Source organism: Rhinopithecus bieti, unplaced genomic scaffold (assembly GCF_001698545.2).
Source record: "Rhinopithecus bieti isolate Rb0 unplaced genomic scaffold, ASM169854v2 scaffold_19966, whole genome shotgun sequence".
Lineage (NCBI taxonomy): Eukaryota > Metazoa > Chordata > Mammalia > Primates > Cercopithecidae > Rhinopithecus > Rhinopithecus bieti.
Genome location: NW_016809923.1, coordinates 1,795,971 through 1,812,123, shown reverse-complemented (window position 1 = coordinate 1,812,123; position 16,153 = coordinate 1,795,971). Strand labels below are relative to the sequence as shown.

Sequence of the window (16,153 nt, the reverse complement as noted above, 5' to 3'; positions counted from 1 at the left end):
TTGTGTCTGTTCAACAAAATATAACAAAATGGAACATGTACAAGTTTTAAAAATGTAGTATATCTAAAGACCTACTTGTTCTAAACTGGGATACATCTAATCATGTATAGATTTTTATTCTAATAATACAGAGATTTTGAAAGGAAATGAAATTTAAATTAATCTTCTGATGATTGTTAAAGCATTTCTAAAATATCTTATATAACCAAATGATAGTTTCTATTTAGCATAAATAGACACAGAGGTATAAATCATTAATTTTTAAAAAGACAGACTTGAATAAAAAATTAAATAATGCCCAATTTTCTGTGTCATATTTCATTGACCCAAGTTTAGAGTAAGAATTTTCAGGAGCACTATTAGATTAATATTAAGGCAAATAAGAATTGTGTTGGAGGCCAGGTGCGGTGGCTCAAGCCTGTAATCCCAGCACTTTGGGAGGCCCAGACAGGCGGATCACGGGCAGGGTCAGGAGATTCGAGACCATCCTGCGCCCTAACACGGTGAAGACTTCTATAAACAAAATACAAAAACTGCCTGCGAGGTGGCGGGCCCACCTGCTAGTCCAGCCCTACTCGGGAGGCCCTGAGGCCAGCGAGCAATGGCGTGAACCTGGGGGGCGGGAGCTTGCAGTGACCCTGAGCATCCGGCCACTGCACTCCAGCCTGGGCGCACAATGAGACGAGACTCCGCTCTCAAAAAAAAAAAAAAAAAAAAAAAGAATTGTGTTGGAGCTTGACCATGTTGAAAGTCTTATCTACTTTATTTAAAATGAATAAATGCATATATATTATGCCAGAAATGCCACAAATGTGTGAACTCATAAAGCCACAGAATGATTTGTCCAGAATCTCACAATACCTTAAAAAGTTTATCAAACCCTAAAATGGCTTTTCACATAATAAAAGCTTTCCTTTTAAAAAAGTTAAATTTTCTGATTTTCTTCCTATATATTTATGATTAGATTACTATTACTTCATCAAAGTAATATCCTCTTAGTTTGCTGATTGTGACGGATTATTAAATGTGGCCATAAATTCTTCCATCTTTATATGTACATTATAGGCCCCTTTACAATGTGACATCACTGCTTTACCCATCGAGGGCTGGAGTCTCTTTCTAATCCCACTCTCCTCGAATCTGGGCTGATCTTGCATCTTGCTTTGACTGTGCAGGAAGTGACACTGACTAATAGAATGTGCAGGAATTGACGCTGTGCAACTTTTGCGAAAAGACCCAAAAGGCCTTCCTTATAGCTTCTATTTTGTCCTTTGGAACTCTGAGAGCACCAGATTCTGAAAAACCTTGGGACAATGGACCACGTGGGAAGAAAGACCCAGGCTCCCTGGCCATCCCAGCCATCCCAGCTGAGCCCTCAAATCTGTTAGTGGAGCCATCTTAGACAGCCCATCTCCAGTCAAAATCTGATGACTGCAACCCTGGGAGTGATGCCAGGTGAGTCCAGCCAGAGTTACGCAGCTGATCAGAGCCCAAATTGCAGAATCATGAGCAAATAAATGTTTTTTGTTTTAAGCCACTAAATTTGAGAAAGTTTGAAATGCTTGATTAACTGATGCAGTAAATAACTGATATAATAATCGTTTCTTTCCTTTTTTTTTTTGCCTTTTGTCTCCTAGAAATACAATGTTGAATTTAGAATCAACACAAATTAAAAGTTGTAAGTTTATTATAAAATTAGAAATAGTGCAAAATGTATGAATTTCTTAGTATAATTTTCACCATGCCATAAAACCCATTAAAATTTAAAAATGAAAATAAGAAATATTTATGTCAACTTTACATGTAAAGTTAGCCATACTATACCATTTTTGCATACTTCTATCATCGTCATGACCAAAATTTAGTCAAGACTCCATGTCCAATTTAAGCCCTGATTTATACACTGCAAACATATATTTTTTCCTACAGAAGAAATAGCTGCTTCTTCTTCCATCACTAATTCCACTGATTAAATGTTACTTGTAAGCAAAACTCAGTATTAAATGAATTCATGTACATGAATTCTGTCATGGTATAGCTGTAATGTTTTTGCTTGTAATTTATGAATTTAATTTTCTGCTTGTTTGTTATGCCATTTACTTCATATTTATGAATGACCTGCCAGTCCCATTAGGAAAACTTGTGTAGACTTCATCAAACACATTGAGTACATCTTTTATTTGGGTAGATATTTTAAGGTTCAGATATTATTTTTCTGGGAAATTGTCATGGGAATGTTGGACACAAACAAAGCTTTTAGAATACAGTGCAGTGAGGTTTCCTTTAGAATACAGATTTTCTTCCTCTAGTCTCTATGACATCAACTCACAGTAACTTCCTAGAGCTCTCACAGCTTGCTGTGGAAGAACTAATACAGAGTTCACATTGCAGAATTTGCTGAGATTGCTGTTAGTATCAATTTTATTGCGAAGCCTTTGTCCTTATAGTATTTAGAATTTTAAAAAATATATAAGATAGCAGAAGCAGCAGAAAAAAACACTTTTATATTTAGTTACATGCACACACACACACACACACATAAACACATATTGTGTCATCCCAACCCTCTCTGTGTTTTATGAGTCTATTTTGGTTTACGTAGTTTCCTTTTCCCATTTTTTTTCCAGAAAAGACACTAGCATGTGCCATGGTAAAAAGCAATAAAAAAAGCATCTCCCTTTTTGCCTTGTAGTGAATGGTTCTATCTATGGAATAGTCAAACATTTACTTCTTACCACAATGTATGTCAACTTTCATTTGCTTTGCCTTTGTATCCATAAGAAGCCAAATTCATTTAGCTCTCTGTTTTCTCACACCCTAAGAACACATAATGAGTCAGTATATATAAGAATACAGGATAACAGCCGACATACCTACAAGTTCTACTGCTTATACCAAACAGGGCATTTCCCAGGAAACAGCCTTATATCTCTAATTGCTGCCAAGAAATGAAAGCCAGTCATGCTATTGAATAGGAATACTGGTGGCACTGGCAATCCCATGCCTCCTTCCTCCTGTCGCTCCTGCACTGAACTAGCTGTTGAAAGACCACGGAATGTAGACAACTAAAGCACTGCCACAAACTACCACAAGAAAAGAGGCAAGGACAATGACCTTCACATCTCTGAGTGTTAACCACATAAAGATATTGGAAGAAAAGTTAGGGAAAAGATTAAGAAACAGCACAAATATTTCTTTGGTTGTTTTTCTGAAAAAAAAATTCAATTTTTATACTATCTTCATGTAATAAGTTCTGTTTGATACAGATTCTAGTAGCTTCATTATTAGATATAATGTAAAGCAGATGTAAATGTTTATTAATATTTTACTATTAACTGATTGATATTTTACTATGCTCCCATGGTCTTTTCCTTATACCCCCTCAAAAACAAAAGTTGGATGTTTGTCAGGTGGAGATGTGTGTAATCAATTTATGAAACTCTTGTTGAAATCAAATTTGTCTCTCTTAATCCAATCTTTATTTGATGTATTCTAGATTCATTTTAAAGTTATTTTGTATAGTTTAAAATTTTATTTTTAACGACAGATAATTGTATATATTTATGGGGTACATAGTGATGTTTTGATAAATATAATGTATAGTAATCAGATCAGAGTAATTATCTGTCATCTCAACATTTACCATTTCTTCATGTTGGGAACATTTGATATCCTCTTTCTAGCTATTTGAAACTATATAATACATCATTATTAACTATAGTTATCGTGCAGTGGTATAGAACATTAGAACGTGTTCCTCCTATCTAGTTGTAATTTTGTGTTCTTTAACAAAATCCAATAATGATATTGTCATTAACCCACCTACCCTCTTTCCTCTCCCTCCAAAGGTGGGTGCGATCCTAGGACTGGGTTCCTATCCTCAAGGAGCACAGCCTGGCTAACCAGGAGCCCTGACACCCTGCCTCACGGCAACCACATTTTCATAAGTAGATAATCTGGGTAGTTAAGTTGGCTCCCAAAATGTGATCTAAATTGTTCACTTTTGAATCTGTGCTAAAGATTTCATGCCCACTTTTACCTCACAAGGCTGATGTAGAAGAAATGCAACTGGAATTCCGAATGCAGAGTGGCAATACGGCCATGGCACTCTGGGGCTTTGTAGACTGAACGACTCCCAGTGGAGATCATAAACTGAATGAATCACGAGAGCAGTGAGAAAGGTCCAGAAAGCTGGCCTCACTACTTAATGAACAAAACTCCACTTCTGTAGAAGGCAATCTCTTCAATGTTTAACAAGAGGCAGAGAAAGGAACGCTCTTCTTGTTAGCTTAGATGCATTGTCATGATCCTAGGAATGAGGTGTGTGTGTGTGTGCGTGTGTCTCATAATCAGGATTAGTGAATTATAGTCATAAAAGTAGAACAAATAGAAAATTCCCAAACCTGATGTTTTAAAGAAACAGAAATTGAATAATTTTTTAACACTGAGGTTTTCAAGTGCATTTTGTAGAGCACAAAGTCTCACATGGATAAATATCTCAAGCATAATCATAGGATGCACAGAAGGGGTTGAAAGAGTGGCTCCCCCACTTCCCCAGAAGAGCAGCTTCATCGTGCATTTCATGTATCAGGGATTGGAATCCCACATAGGATTCTATCTGAGGAAGGAGTCCACTGGTAAAATGAGTTTCAAAATAAAACCATGCATTTAACATAAGAAGACACCAAATTTTCAGATTTTATACTTGGGTGGCTTCTAATACAAAAGGTGACAAGTAATGATGATTTTGAAAGTACTATGACTGCTACTAACGGTATTATTGAGGTGTGGAATATCCATGGGTACATATGTTCCCTTAAACAGTTATGTTCTTGTTCACTTCAGTATATTAAAGTAAGAACTGACACGTTGAGGAATGAACGGACGAAAATAAAATCCACAAAAAAGAAAACCATGCATGGTATGTGGAAAACTAGATTATTTTAATTCAATCCAGAAAACATTTGTTAAGGGACAAAATGCTAGTTGAGCTCTAAGTGAGTAACTCTGCGTGCAAGTTGGGGGCAGGAGAGGGAAAGGATATATACAATTTTAGAACGTGGAAGCTGGAAAATAATTGGTTTGTAGAGCCTTTTATGTAGAAATACACCTGAAGATAGTTTTGTCCCACCTAAATCAGAGTTTTAGAACGTTCCCAACCACAGCAGGGCAGGAAAGAAGACACCTTGTACTAGGCATTTATCCGAGTGCATCTGAGTGGGAGGAGAGCCGTACCTCCTGAAGCTCGAGCGAGTGCAATCACTGCAAATAGGAAAGAGCTAGAGCAAGTATTTTAAAAACTGCAATTGGAGACAAAAACAGAAAGGGTCATTGAGATTCACATTTTAGCTCTAACAAAGGAATGAGATGAAAGTGATGGACATCTTGATGAATCACACCTAACTTGACCAGGACTGGAAGGTGACACAGAGCATATCACAAGGGACCTAGACCCAGAATAACAGCAAAGGGAAATAAATGAAAAGCCATATTCTCTGGTCTTCCTCATGCTCATTACAAATACTTTAGAGTTATTGTTTATCATTTTCCCAAATTATCAGCACAAAGTCCCTGGTCCAATCTATCAGCAGCAAGTCTTCTAAGTTAGAGCTCTAAAATATGTAACAAGCCCATCCACTGATCTCCATTTCTACTCCATTATCCTGGTGAGTGACATCTGTAGCCTGGGCGACTGTAATAGTCTCCACTTTTTCTCTTCCTTTCTTTTAACCTATTTTCAAGCACATCTGTTAGAGTAATTTTTAAATATGTAAATTAGAGTGTGTCATTAATGTCCTCCAAGGGCTGGTTCCCAATATACCAAGAATAAAATTCAAACTCTTGTCCACATGAGCACCATGGCCTGGCCCTTGCCTATCATTTGACATCATCTCCTACCACTCAGTGTTTCAGCTACAGTAAATTTTCTGTTCCTGGGATATACTCACCCCCAATGCCCTTGGGGATTTGCTGGTTCCTCCTTTCTGACTGCATTTCCCCAGCTCTTCGATGTCTGTCTCCCTGTCCACCTGTAGGGCTCAGCTAAACTCTCTTCCCAGGGAAATCTTCCTTGAGTAACCACTTCACCTTTCTCAACAAGGTTATTTTATTTATCCATCACTCAATTTATTATCTATACCACATTTCTTTCATTTTCATTTATTTTTCTTTATTTTTTGTGTGTCTTATCACAATAGAATGTGATTTCAACAGTGCACAGACTCTCCTCCACATTTTTCTCCTCAGTGCTTATAACTGTGCCCAGCATATTACAAGCATATAAAAAGAGCTCAATGATTATTTACTTTTACAAAAACAGCAAGCTAGAGTCACTTCTAACTATTCCTATTCCAGAATTCCAACTTTTATCCCCTAGAATTAAACAGCGACATATTTTGTGGAGGACACAAACACACTCTCACAAAAAAACAGACCCCATGCAAGGGATAAGATAAATAGCAAATACCTTCATAGTGGTGCAATTAATTCACATGCAGTGGCTGGTAGGCAGCTAAATGAGTAACTTTAACTCTCAATGAGTCATGGGGTGACATAGGTCATATAGTTTCATCGTGTTACTATGTCAAAAATGGGTAGCTGTGTGTATTTGACTGCCACAAAAGTCTGTAGAATATTTTGTTATTAAAATTAAAATAATATTTTAAATATTTTCTTCTTATTTTAGAAGTAGCGAATAATTTTTTCTGTGTTTTTTAAATTTAATCCTCATTATTGATTTATGCTTTCTACTCAAGAGTCAACACACTGGTTTTTCCTGTTGGCACTTCCTTTTCTTCCTCTCAGAGATTACATTCTTAGCTCTGGTGTTTTCAGGCAGCTGGTTATATATGTCCAGTTAGTAACTTTCTGAGAAAAATTTTTAGACTTTAAATGTTGAAGTAATCACAAAAGTCCCATGCAGAATGGATGGAAATTCAATCCTCTTTTATTTTCCCTTCTACTAAATTGACCAGAGAGAAGGGGAGGCAGTCTTATCTTTTTCCATTTAACAAAAATATAGACAAAGAAACAGTTAAGAATAAAGTACCAGGTTGTTGGGGTGATTCAAGTCTCCCACAGCTGAAAGGTTACTTAATTCAGAATTGTGCTGAGTTTCCTGATCTATTCCTAGTCTCCTGATAGACAAAGGTTTCACCCACAATCTGCAACCAGCATCAGAGTTATATCAAGGCAAGGAGGCTGATGTGGTTGTAAGTATTTGATACATCACCAAGGAAAGGGATGGAGGCCATCAGAATCAGAGAGAAATCCTTCAGTACTGAAGGGTCCAACCTAGTAAATATCGTCCCCAGATGTGTGTTGTAGGGAAGGACGGAAAAACAAGGAGCACACTCATTTTATGAGGACTTACACATGACTCTTTCAACCACAAAATCTGGAGGACTTTGAGAAAATGGACTCTTAGCTATAGGCTATGGGCAGGCTTAGAAATTTAGCAGCATGAACAGGTGTCAGGACTTAGGTGATCTGGCTCAAGGAAGCCAAAATAAAAGCTGCAAAAATTGGCCGCAGCTAATGCTTACAATCTCTCCCTCCAGGGACCCTCAGAACCTTTGTTTACTTACTAGAGAATTTAGCACTACTTTATTCATATATCCGGGTTAGCAAAATGATGTTAAAATAAATATATAAAGTTTTTATTTATGACTCCTAACTATACTGGCAAAGATTGGCCTTATCAACTTAGTTTCTGTTGATCTGGCCATGTTTACAAATAGACATGTGTATTTGTTCTTGTTATAAAAATATTGATGTAGTTTTGACATCCACTAATCTACATCCAGAAGTGTATCATGCCACTTTGTAAATGGAATGAATATCTGTAGCCTATTTCTATTTTCTAGGTTCAGATAGATACATTCTATTTTTATTTAAATCATTTAATTTACTGATAATCAATCATCTAAGTTATATTTTAAAGGAACCGCATCATTTATATCTCTATCAAGGGCCAAATAATAAAAATATTTTAGGACTTACGAGCCACACAAAGTCTCTATAACTTCATAATTGTGTTTTTGGCAACTCTTTCAAAGTATTAATAACATTGTTAGTTTGAGGTTATATAAAAAACAAGGTTCAGACCTGTGGGCTGAATATGGCCCGTGGGCCTTGATTTTCTGATATCTGGCACAAGTAGTGGAAGTTATGTTTAAGAATTTGCCTTGCTTCAATTAAATAGCTCCACTTTTCCTCCTCTGTGTAGTGGGGATAATAATATAGGTAGATAGAAGTGACAGGTGTTCTGTATTATAAAAAAATGATGGCTCTCTTGGAGAGTAGGAATATTAAACATTTCCAAATGCTCACAGTAAGCAGAGTCAATCTTAGTCTAGTCCTTGTCTAATCTTAGCAAAAATGTTACCCAATTTAACATTTGTAGGTAGCCACGTTTTTTGTTTTTTTTTGTTTTTTTTCCCTTCCGGAAAAGGCACCGTATGTAATTCTGAAATGCCATCTTCAATATTGTTCTTTGGTTATTGAAGTTGGAATATTCTGGGCAGCAATAAAAATCGCCACTTCTCATATGTGATAATATGGTTTTTTCATCTTTTTTTTTTCCCTGCTTTCAGGCTAAATCTTCAGCCTTGATAATTAATCACAAAAATAATAGGGCCACGTACCTATTTGACATTTTGTATTTTGCAAAATTCATTTCTAAATGAAAATGAAGATGATTTCCTTATCATTTTGTTTCTACAGCTTGAGTATCCCTAATCCAAAATGCTCAAAAAATTTTGAAACTTTTTGAGCACTGACATGGGACTCAAAGGAAATGTCATTGAAGCATTTTTGGACTCATATTTTGCACTTTCACTCAAATGTTGCATATCCTCATTCTAGTGTTATCTTTCCTGTCTTGCAGTAGACAAGCTAATCCTTTCTATAAAGGATGGCATTAGTAGCATCACTTTGTGCAGGGAGTGCTACCTTCCATGAACTTTTGGGACCAGATCTTCGTTCATCTGGGAACAGTTTTCTTTGGTTTCATAGCAGAGTTTCAAATTAAACCTTCCAAATTAAACTTGAAGTTTTGATGAAGGCCTTCAGAATTTGGGGAAAGTGAGGGCATATCCTTTCAAGTGTCTTTAAAAGAACATTCTAGTTTACCTCACAGACATGCTAGTTTATAACCAGTAAATATTCCTTTCGAACCACTGACTTCACACAATTGCTTTAACTCATTTTAGCCTTTGTCAGTCTCTTTCTCTTTCTCTCATTTCCTACTCTCCCCTTCCCCAACCCAAGCAAAGTTTCTTGTGGGAAGGGGCTTTGAGTTGAGGGCAAGGAAAAGAGATTATAGCCAACCCAAATTTACATTTAGAAAAGTTTAAAACAGAAAATACTTCCAAATTAATTTTACCAGGCCAGCATTACTGTAATAACACAGCTAGTTGAAAATACCAGAGGAAAAGAAAATATAGGCCAATATCACTGATAAATAAAGATACAACAGTTGTAAAAAAAAAAACACAGCCCTTCATATCTGTGGGTTCCACATCCATAGATTCAATAAACTGTGTATTATAAATAATTTGAGAAAAAAAGGATAGCTGTGCTGTGTCTATATTGAACATGTACAGACTTTTCTTGTCCTATTCCCTGAACAATGTAACAATAATTTACATAGTATTTACATTGTAGTTAATCTAGAGATGATTTAAAGTATACTGGAGGGTATATATAGGTTATATGCAAATACTACACCATTTTATATAAGAAACTTGAATATCTGTGGACTTTGGTATCCATGAGAGATTCCAGAACCAATCCCCCATAGATACCAAGAGACAATTACACTAGCAAACCATATTCAACAGTATATCAAAAAGATCATTCACCATGATTAAGGGGGTTGTATCCCAGGGATGCAAGAATGGTTGAACATATGTAAATCAATAAATGTGTGTATTAGCCCATTCTCACACTGCTACAAAGAAATACCCAAGACTGGCTAATTTCTAAAGGAAAGAGGTTTTATTGACTCATATAATCAATTGCCTGGGTAATTTTTAAACAAAAGAGGTTTATTTGATTCATAATGAAAGAAGTTACCTGGTGAAGAGGCCTCAGGAAACTTACAATCATGGCAGAAGGCAAAGGAGAAGCAGGCACCTTTTTCACAGGGTGCCGGAATGGAGTAAGTGCAAGCAGGGGAAATGTCAGGTGCTTGTAAAACCATCAGATCTTGTGAGACACACTCACTATCACAAGAACACCATGGGGTAAACTGCCCCCATAATACAAGTACTTCCACCTGATCCCACCTTTGACAAGTGGGGATCATGGGGCTTACAGTTCAATATGAGATTTCAGGTGGGAACACAGCAAACCATATAAATATGATTCATCATATTAACAAAATGAAGGACAAAAACCATATGAACATCATAATAAATGCAGAAAAAGCATTGAACAAAATTCAACATCCCTTCATGATAAAATCTCTCAACAAAATAGGTATAGAAGGAAAGTTTCTCAACACAATGCAGGCCATATATGACAAGCCTACAGTTGACATCATACTCAGTGGTGAAAAGTTGAAATATTTTCCCCTAAGATCAGGAACAAGGCAAGGATTCACTCACCACTTCTATTCACATAGTGCTGGAAGTCCTAGCCTGAGTAATTAGTCAAGAAAAAGAAATACAAGGCATCCAAACAGAAAAGGTAAAAGTGATATTATCTCTGTTTGCTGATATTATGATCATATATATAGAAAACCCTAAATACTCCACCAAAAAATGTTAGAACAGAGAAATAAATTGAGTAAAATCACAGGTTACAAAATCAATAAAGCAGTAGCAATTTTATATATTAACAATGAAGTATCTAAAAAATAATTAGGAAAACAGTCACATTTATAATAGCATAAAAAATAAAATACTAAGTGGTAAGGCTAACTAATCAGATTAAAGATCTGTATACTGAAAACTATAAAAATAAATTGATGAAAGAAATTGAAGATGACAAAATAAGCGGAAAGAAATTCTGTGTCCTTTGATTAGAAGAATTAATATTGTTAAAATGTCCATATTATCCCAAGGGATCTATAGATTCAGTGAAACCCCTATCAAAACTCCAATGACTTTCTTCACAGACAGAGAAAAAACACTTTGAAAATTCATGTGTAATTACAAAAGACCCAGATATCCACAGCAAATCTAGAGCAAAAGGACAAACTGAAGGCATTGCACTACCTGATTTCAAAACATATTACTAAGTTATAGCAATTAAAGCAGTATGGTACTGGCAAAATAACAGACAAATCAAATAATGGAATAAGACAGACAGCCCAGAAATAAACTTATGTAGCTATGGTCAATTGATTTTTTGGACAAAGTTGCCAAGAACACACATGGGAGAAAGGACAGTCTCTTAAGTAAATGTTGTTGGAAAAATTGGGTCTCTATATGCACAATAATGAAATTGGACCACTATGTCACCTCTTATACAAGAATCAACCCAAAATGAATTAAAGCCTCAAGTGTAAGACCTGAAACTATAAAATTCTAGAAGAAAACATAGGGGAAAAGCTAAATGATTTTGACCTGGTCAATAATCTCTTGCATTAGACCCCCAAAACACAGGCAACAAAAGCAAAAATAGACAAATGAGACTATATCCAGTTAGAAAGCTTATGCACAGCAAAGGAAACAATCAATAGAGTGAAGAGACAATCTATGGAATAGGAGAAAATATTTGCAAACTGTGCATCTGATAAGGGGTTAATATCCAAAATACACAAGGAATTCAAACAACTCAATAGCAAGAAAACAAATAACCCAATTATAACCAGGCAGAGAACCTGAGTAAACATTACTCAAGACATACAAGTGGCCAACAGGAATATCAAAACATGCTTAACACTACTATCAGGGAAATACAAAATAAAATCTCAATGATATATCACTTCACACCTTTTGAAATGGTTACTTAAAAAGATGTAAAATAAGCGTTTGTGAGGATGTGGACAAAAGTCTGAGCCTTGTACACTGTTGATCAGAATGTAAATTAGTACATCCATTTTGGAAAACAGTGTGGAAGTTCATAAGAAAATAATAGAATTACCATGTCATCCAGCAGTCCCATTTCTGTGTGATACATCCAAATGAATTGAAATCAATACGCCATAGAGATATCTGTCCTCCCATGCTTAGGGCATCATTATTTACAACAGCTAAGACTAGGAAGCAACCTAAGTGCTCAACAGATCAATTGATTAAAAATGTGGTGTACACACACAATGAAATACTGTTCAGCCTTAAACAGAAACAAAATTCTGTCATCTGTGACACATGGATGAACTTAAAGAACATTATGCTAAATGAAGTAAGCCAGGCAAGAAAGACAAATATCACATGATCTCACTTATATGTGGAATCTAAAAATTCAAACTTATAGGAGTAGAGAGTAGAATGGTGGTTATGAGAGGCTGGGGAGGTATGGAGGTGTTAATGGCAGGGTCGGTGGAGAATGTTGGCCAAAGGGTGCAAAGTTTCAGCTAGGAGGAATAAATTCTAGTGATCTATTGCACAGCAAGGTGACTAGAATTAATAAAAATGTCCTGTGTATTTCAAAGTTGCTAAAAGAATGGATTTTAAAAGTTCTCACTGCAAAAAAATGAAAAGCATGTAAGGTGATGAATAAGTTCATTGACCTAATTTTCTCATTCCACAATGTATACATGCATCAGAACATCTCATTGTATCCCATAAATATATTTAATTATTGTCAAGTATAACTAATAATGAAATTTAAAACATTTTGAAAAATTATTTTTTCCTACAAATTGAAACATGGAGCATTTTTGAATATGTACTGAATCAAATATGTAAATTATAAAATCTAAGTTTGAGTTCTGTTTGTATACTATTTCCCAAAGAATCTTTCTACCCCTAAATCCCAGTATTCCTGGCCAATCTCATGTAATTTTGCTTTCCCTTTACCTGCATTTACGCTCTAGTTTATTTCCTTTTTTGTCCTACTTTGGAGATAGCTTATAACAGAGATAGAAAAAATTCTCTCATTTTAAAGGAGAAGTTGCTGAAGCCAAAACTTTACACACAAGTTAAGGTGTTCAAAATCTAGGTGGGCTCTGAGGAGACTTTGAATAATTAATTTTCAGTACCTATGAAGTTAATGTGGATATTACCATCTAGTTTTTCTTTTGTAAGTAAGCTAGGCTATAGTAACAGGGTGAAATCTTGTAAAAAATAGATATTTTCAGGAAATTAATAACACAAGTGAGAAAAACCCCTTTAATTATACAAAGACTAATTTGGTGGATAAGTATGATACAAATGATAAATATCTACATTCACAAATAGTCACTAAAAATTATTTTAGTGTTACATGTGGCAAAAAAATCCCCTCTAGGTATTTAAGAAAAGCAATATTTTAAAATCATAGTAGCATCTATAAAGTAGCAGCTAGGATATGTATTTTATGTGTACTTAAACTAATTTAAAAGATCCAATACTGAGTAATTTGGTCAATCAAAAATGTTACTGCACAATGCAGAGTACTGTGTAGCCATAACTCCTACATTTATAACTATAAAAGTCATTGTTACATTGAATATGCCAAATGAAATTGTTTACTGAGATTAGGTCAAAAGTTCTTTCTAGCATTAAAGTTTCACATATAGTATAAAAGTTTTCACACAAGTTTTTATTGCTTTACACAAGGAAGATTTCATGGGGTATAAGCATTATAAAGGAATGTCACACATTCTTTATGGTGTTCCACGTGGACCAATATTAAAGATTTTAGATTTTATGAAAGAGTTTTGAGGGAGATTTTGAGAGAATATTGTAATTTCATAATAGTTAAAACAGTAAATTTGTAATTGCTTGCTTTGAAAGCTTATGTGAGGACTAGGCACGGTGGCTCATGCCTGTAATCTTAGCACTTTGGGAGGCCAAGGCAGGTGGATCACTTGAGGTCAGGAGTTCAAGACCAGCCTGGCCAACATGGTGAAACCCCATCTCTACTAAAAATACAAAAATTAGCCAGAGATCGCTTGAATGTTGAACCCGGGAGGCAGAGGTTGCAGTGAGCCAAGATTGTGTCACTGCAATCTAGCCTGGGCAACAGAGCGAGACTGTCTCAAAAATAAATAAATAAATAAATAAAATAAGAAAGAGAAAAAGAAAGCTCACGTGATCAAACAACTGTCAGAAATTAGCCTTTCTTCAGAGTGGGAATTTAAACTCCACATAAGTATTTCCCCTTAAAAGATGACATTATTCTGGGTCTTCCGCACTGTTGGATCTGGCAAAGCTGTTAACAGCGTAACCTTTCCTCTATGAAATAATGTTGTGAAATCAAATTAGAATTTATAGCATTCAAGAACATATGTTTTTATTTGTGACCTAAATTCTCTGATACTATTTAATATATATTATTTTCATTCCTTTTGACAGTGAAAAGCTTTGTATTCCAAATTTCCAAATTGTTTTATTAATGCTTCCTAACTTTTTATATTTCCTACTCTTGTAATTATTTATTATTTCTATCCATATCTGGCCCCTAATTTTTTTTAGCTTTTTCATTATTTCTAATTTATGTATCTCATAACTTACTTTGGAAATATTGCTTAATGATTAATCTACTTTTTCATTGGTTTATTAACAAAATTATATACTGTGTTTCACAAAAATTACATTACACATTTTATAAAGTCCAAATTACTCTGCTTTTCTTAATTGTACAATACAGAATTATGCTAACTTTCTAATCAGTGAAGCCATGTCAACCAAAGTACAGCTAACAACTCACTAGGTAACAACCAGCACTGAGCTCAACTCATCCATTTCTAACTTGAATTTGTGCAGTTGGAGGTCTATTTAGTATTTTGCTGCATAGCTGATTGTAGGGAACTCAATTGCATTTGCTTGTAATCATTTTTCAAACAGTTAAGGTCATTTTTAATTCTAGTCCTGTCTTTCAAGGTGCTCACCCATCCTGATGATGTGATGTACTTGCAAACTTAATGACCACTCTCTCTAGCTTGTAATCAATCACATACAGAGATGTTAAATGCACTCAGGACTAATCTCTGCAGAACACCACCTGTTATGAGCTTAGGGGCAAAAGGTGTACATTATGTTATTTTTACCTTCTGGTGATTGCCTTATTCTCCACACTGGGGCTTAGAGCAAGATAAATAGGGAGCTCATTCAATTAAATGAGACCAAGCAGCTCCAGGAAGGTGATCACCGATAGGTCCAGCATCTTCCTTTAGGGCACTTCACAAATTATGGCACCCCACTTTGACATTCACTCATGAACAAACCAGATAATTTGGGGGTGGACAATTTTGTCTCTGCCACAGTTTTACAGGTCTTGTGATTTTCCAAACAGCAGCAAGTCCCCCAGTATTTAGGAACATTTTATCTTGTTGGTTTGAAAAGAATTGGTTTCAGTGAGAAGCCCTTAAATGCACTAATAATTTGTGTAGAGTAGAAATGCTAAAGAAGTGAGCCTTTCAAAGTCAACTCTGTATTAAAACAGATCTACATACACATTTTGGTTCAGAAACTTGGAATATGTGGCAAATAAGATGAAAGTTTTACTTCTTGCATGAATTAACATTTCCAATACAGACAAACTCCATTTCAGGGTTACAGGCTGTGTCTCTAAGCCAGTTGCAAGTAGTTCTGGGTCCCTGTTTTTTTAACTGTAAAATGGAAATTTGACTAGATCAGGTATGGCAGGTATTTTTACCTGGAGTACCGGTTTATTGCAAGTGGATGCCTTAAATGCTCTATTAGAAATTTTGAGATGCATTCTATGCTTCATGGGAAAGGATATTCCATGGAGTAGTGATGTCTCCCATGGGGACAAAAGAACAGCAGAAAATATGCTATTTATTATCCTTGCACTATATTATTTTTAAAGTTCTTTTTTTGCCCTAAGATTCAATAAGAACTTAGCTAAAAAGAAAGGGGAAAAAAAGGTAACTCATATTGTTCATATCAATACTCTTGAGAGAACAATACCTAGCTGAAGTTTTGTTCCCCTAGCTAGTTGGAGAAGAATATGATTGGTTAATGTATGGTTCATGATGCACCAGTTTATGAAAATCTGTGGCCTACCAGTGGTCAGTGGTTTATAGATAACAGGA

The 16,153-nt window shown here is 35.4% G+C and overlaps 1 protein-coding gene and 1 long non-coding RNA gene across 3 annotated transcripts in view; one reads left to right on the top strand and one right to left on the bottom strand.

Moving 5' to 3' along the window:
* KCNH7 (potassium voltage-gated channel subfamily H member 7) overlaps positions 1–16,153 on the bottom strand; it is a 485,293-nt gene that overhangs the window by 212,822 nt on the left and 256,318 nt on the right. The window lies entirely within an intron of this gene.
* Positions 1,072–16,153, top strand: part of LOC108541425 (uncharacterized) — a 46,007-nt gene continuing 30,925 nt past the window's right edge. The window contains exon 1 of the long non-coding RNA XR_001888960.1: positions 1,072–1,455. This is a non-coding gene — a long non-coding RNA (uncharacterized LOC108541425). The remainder of the gene's footprint in view (positions 1,456–16,153) is intronic.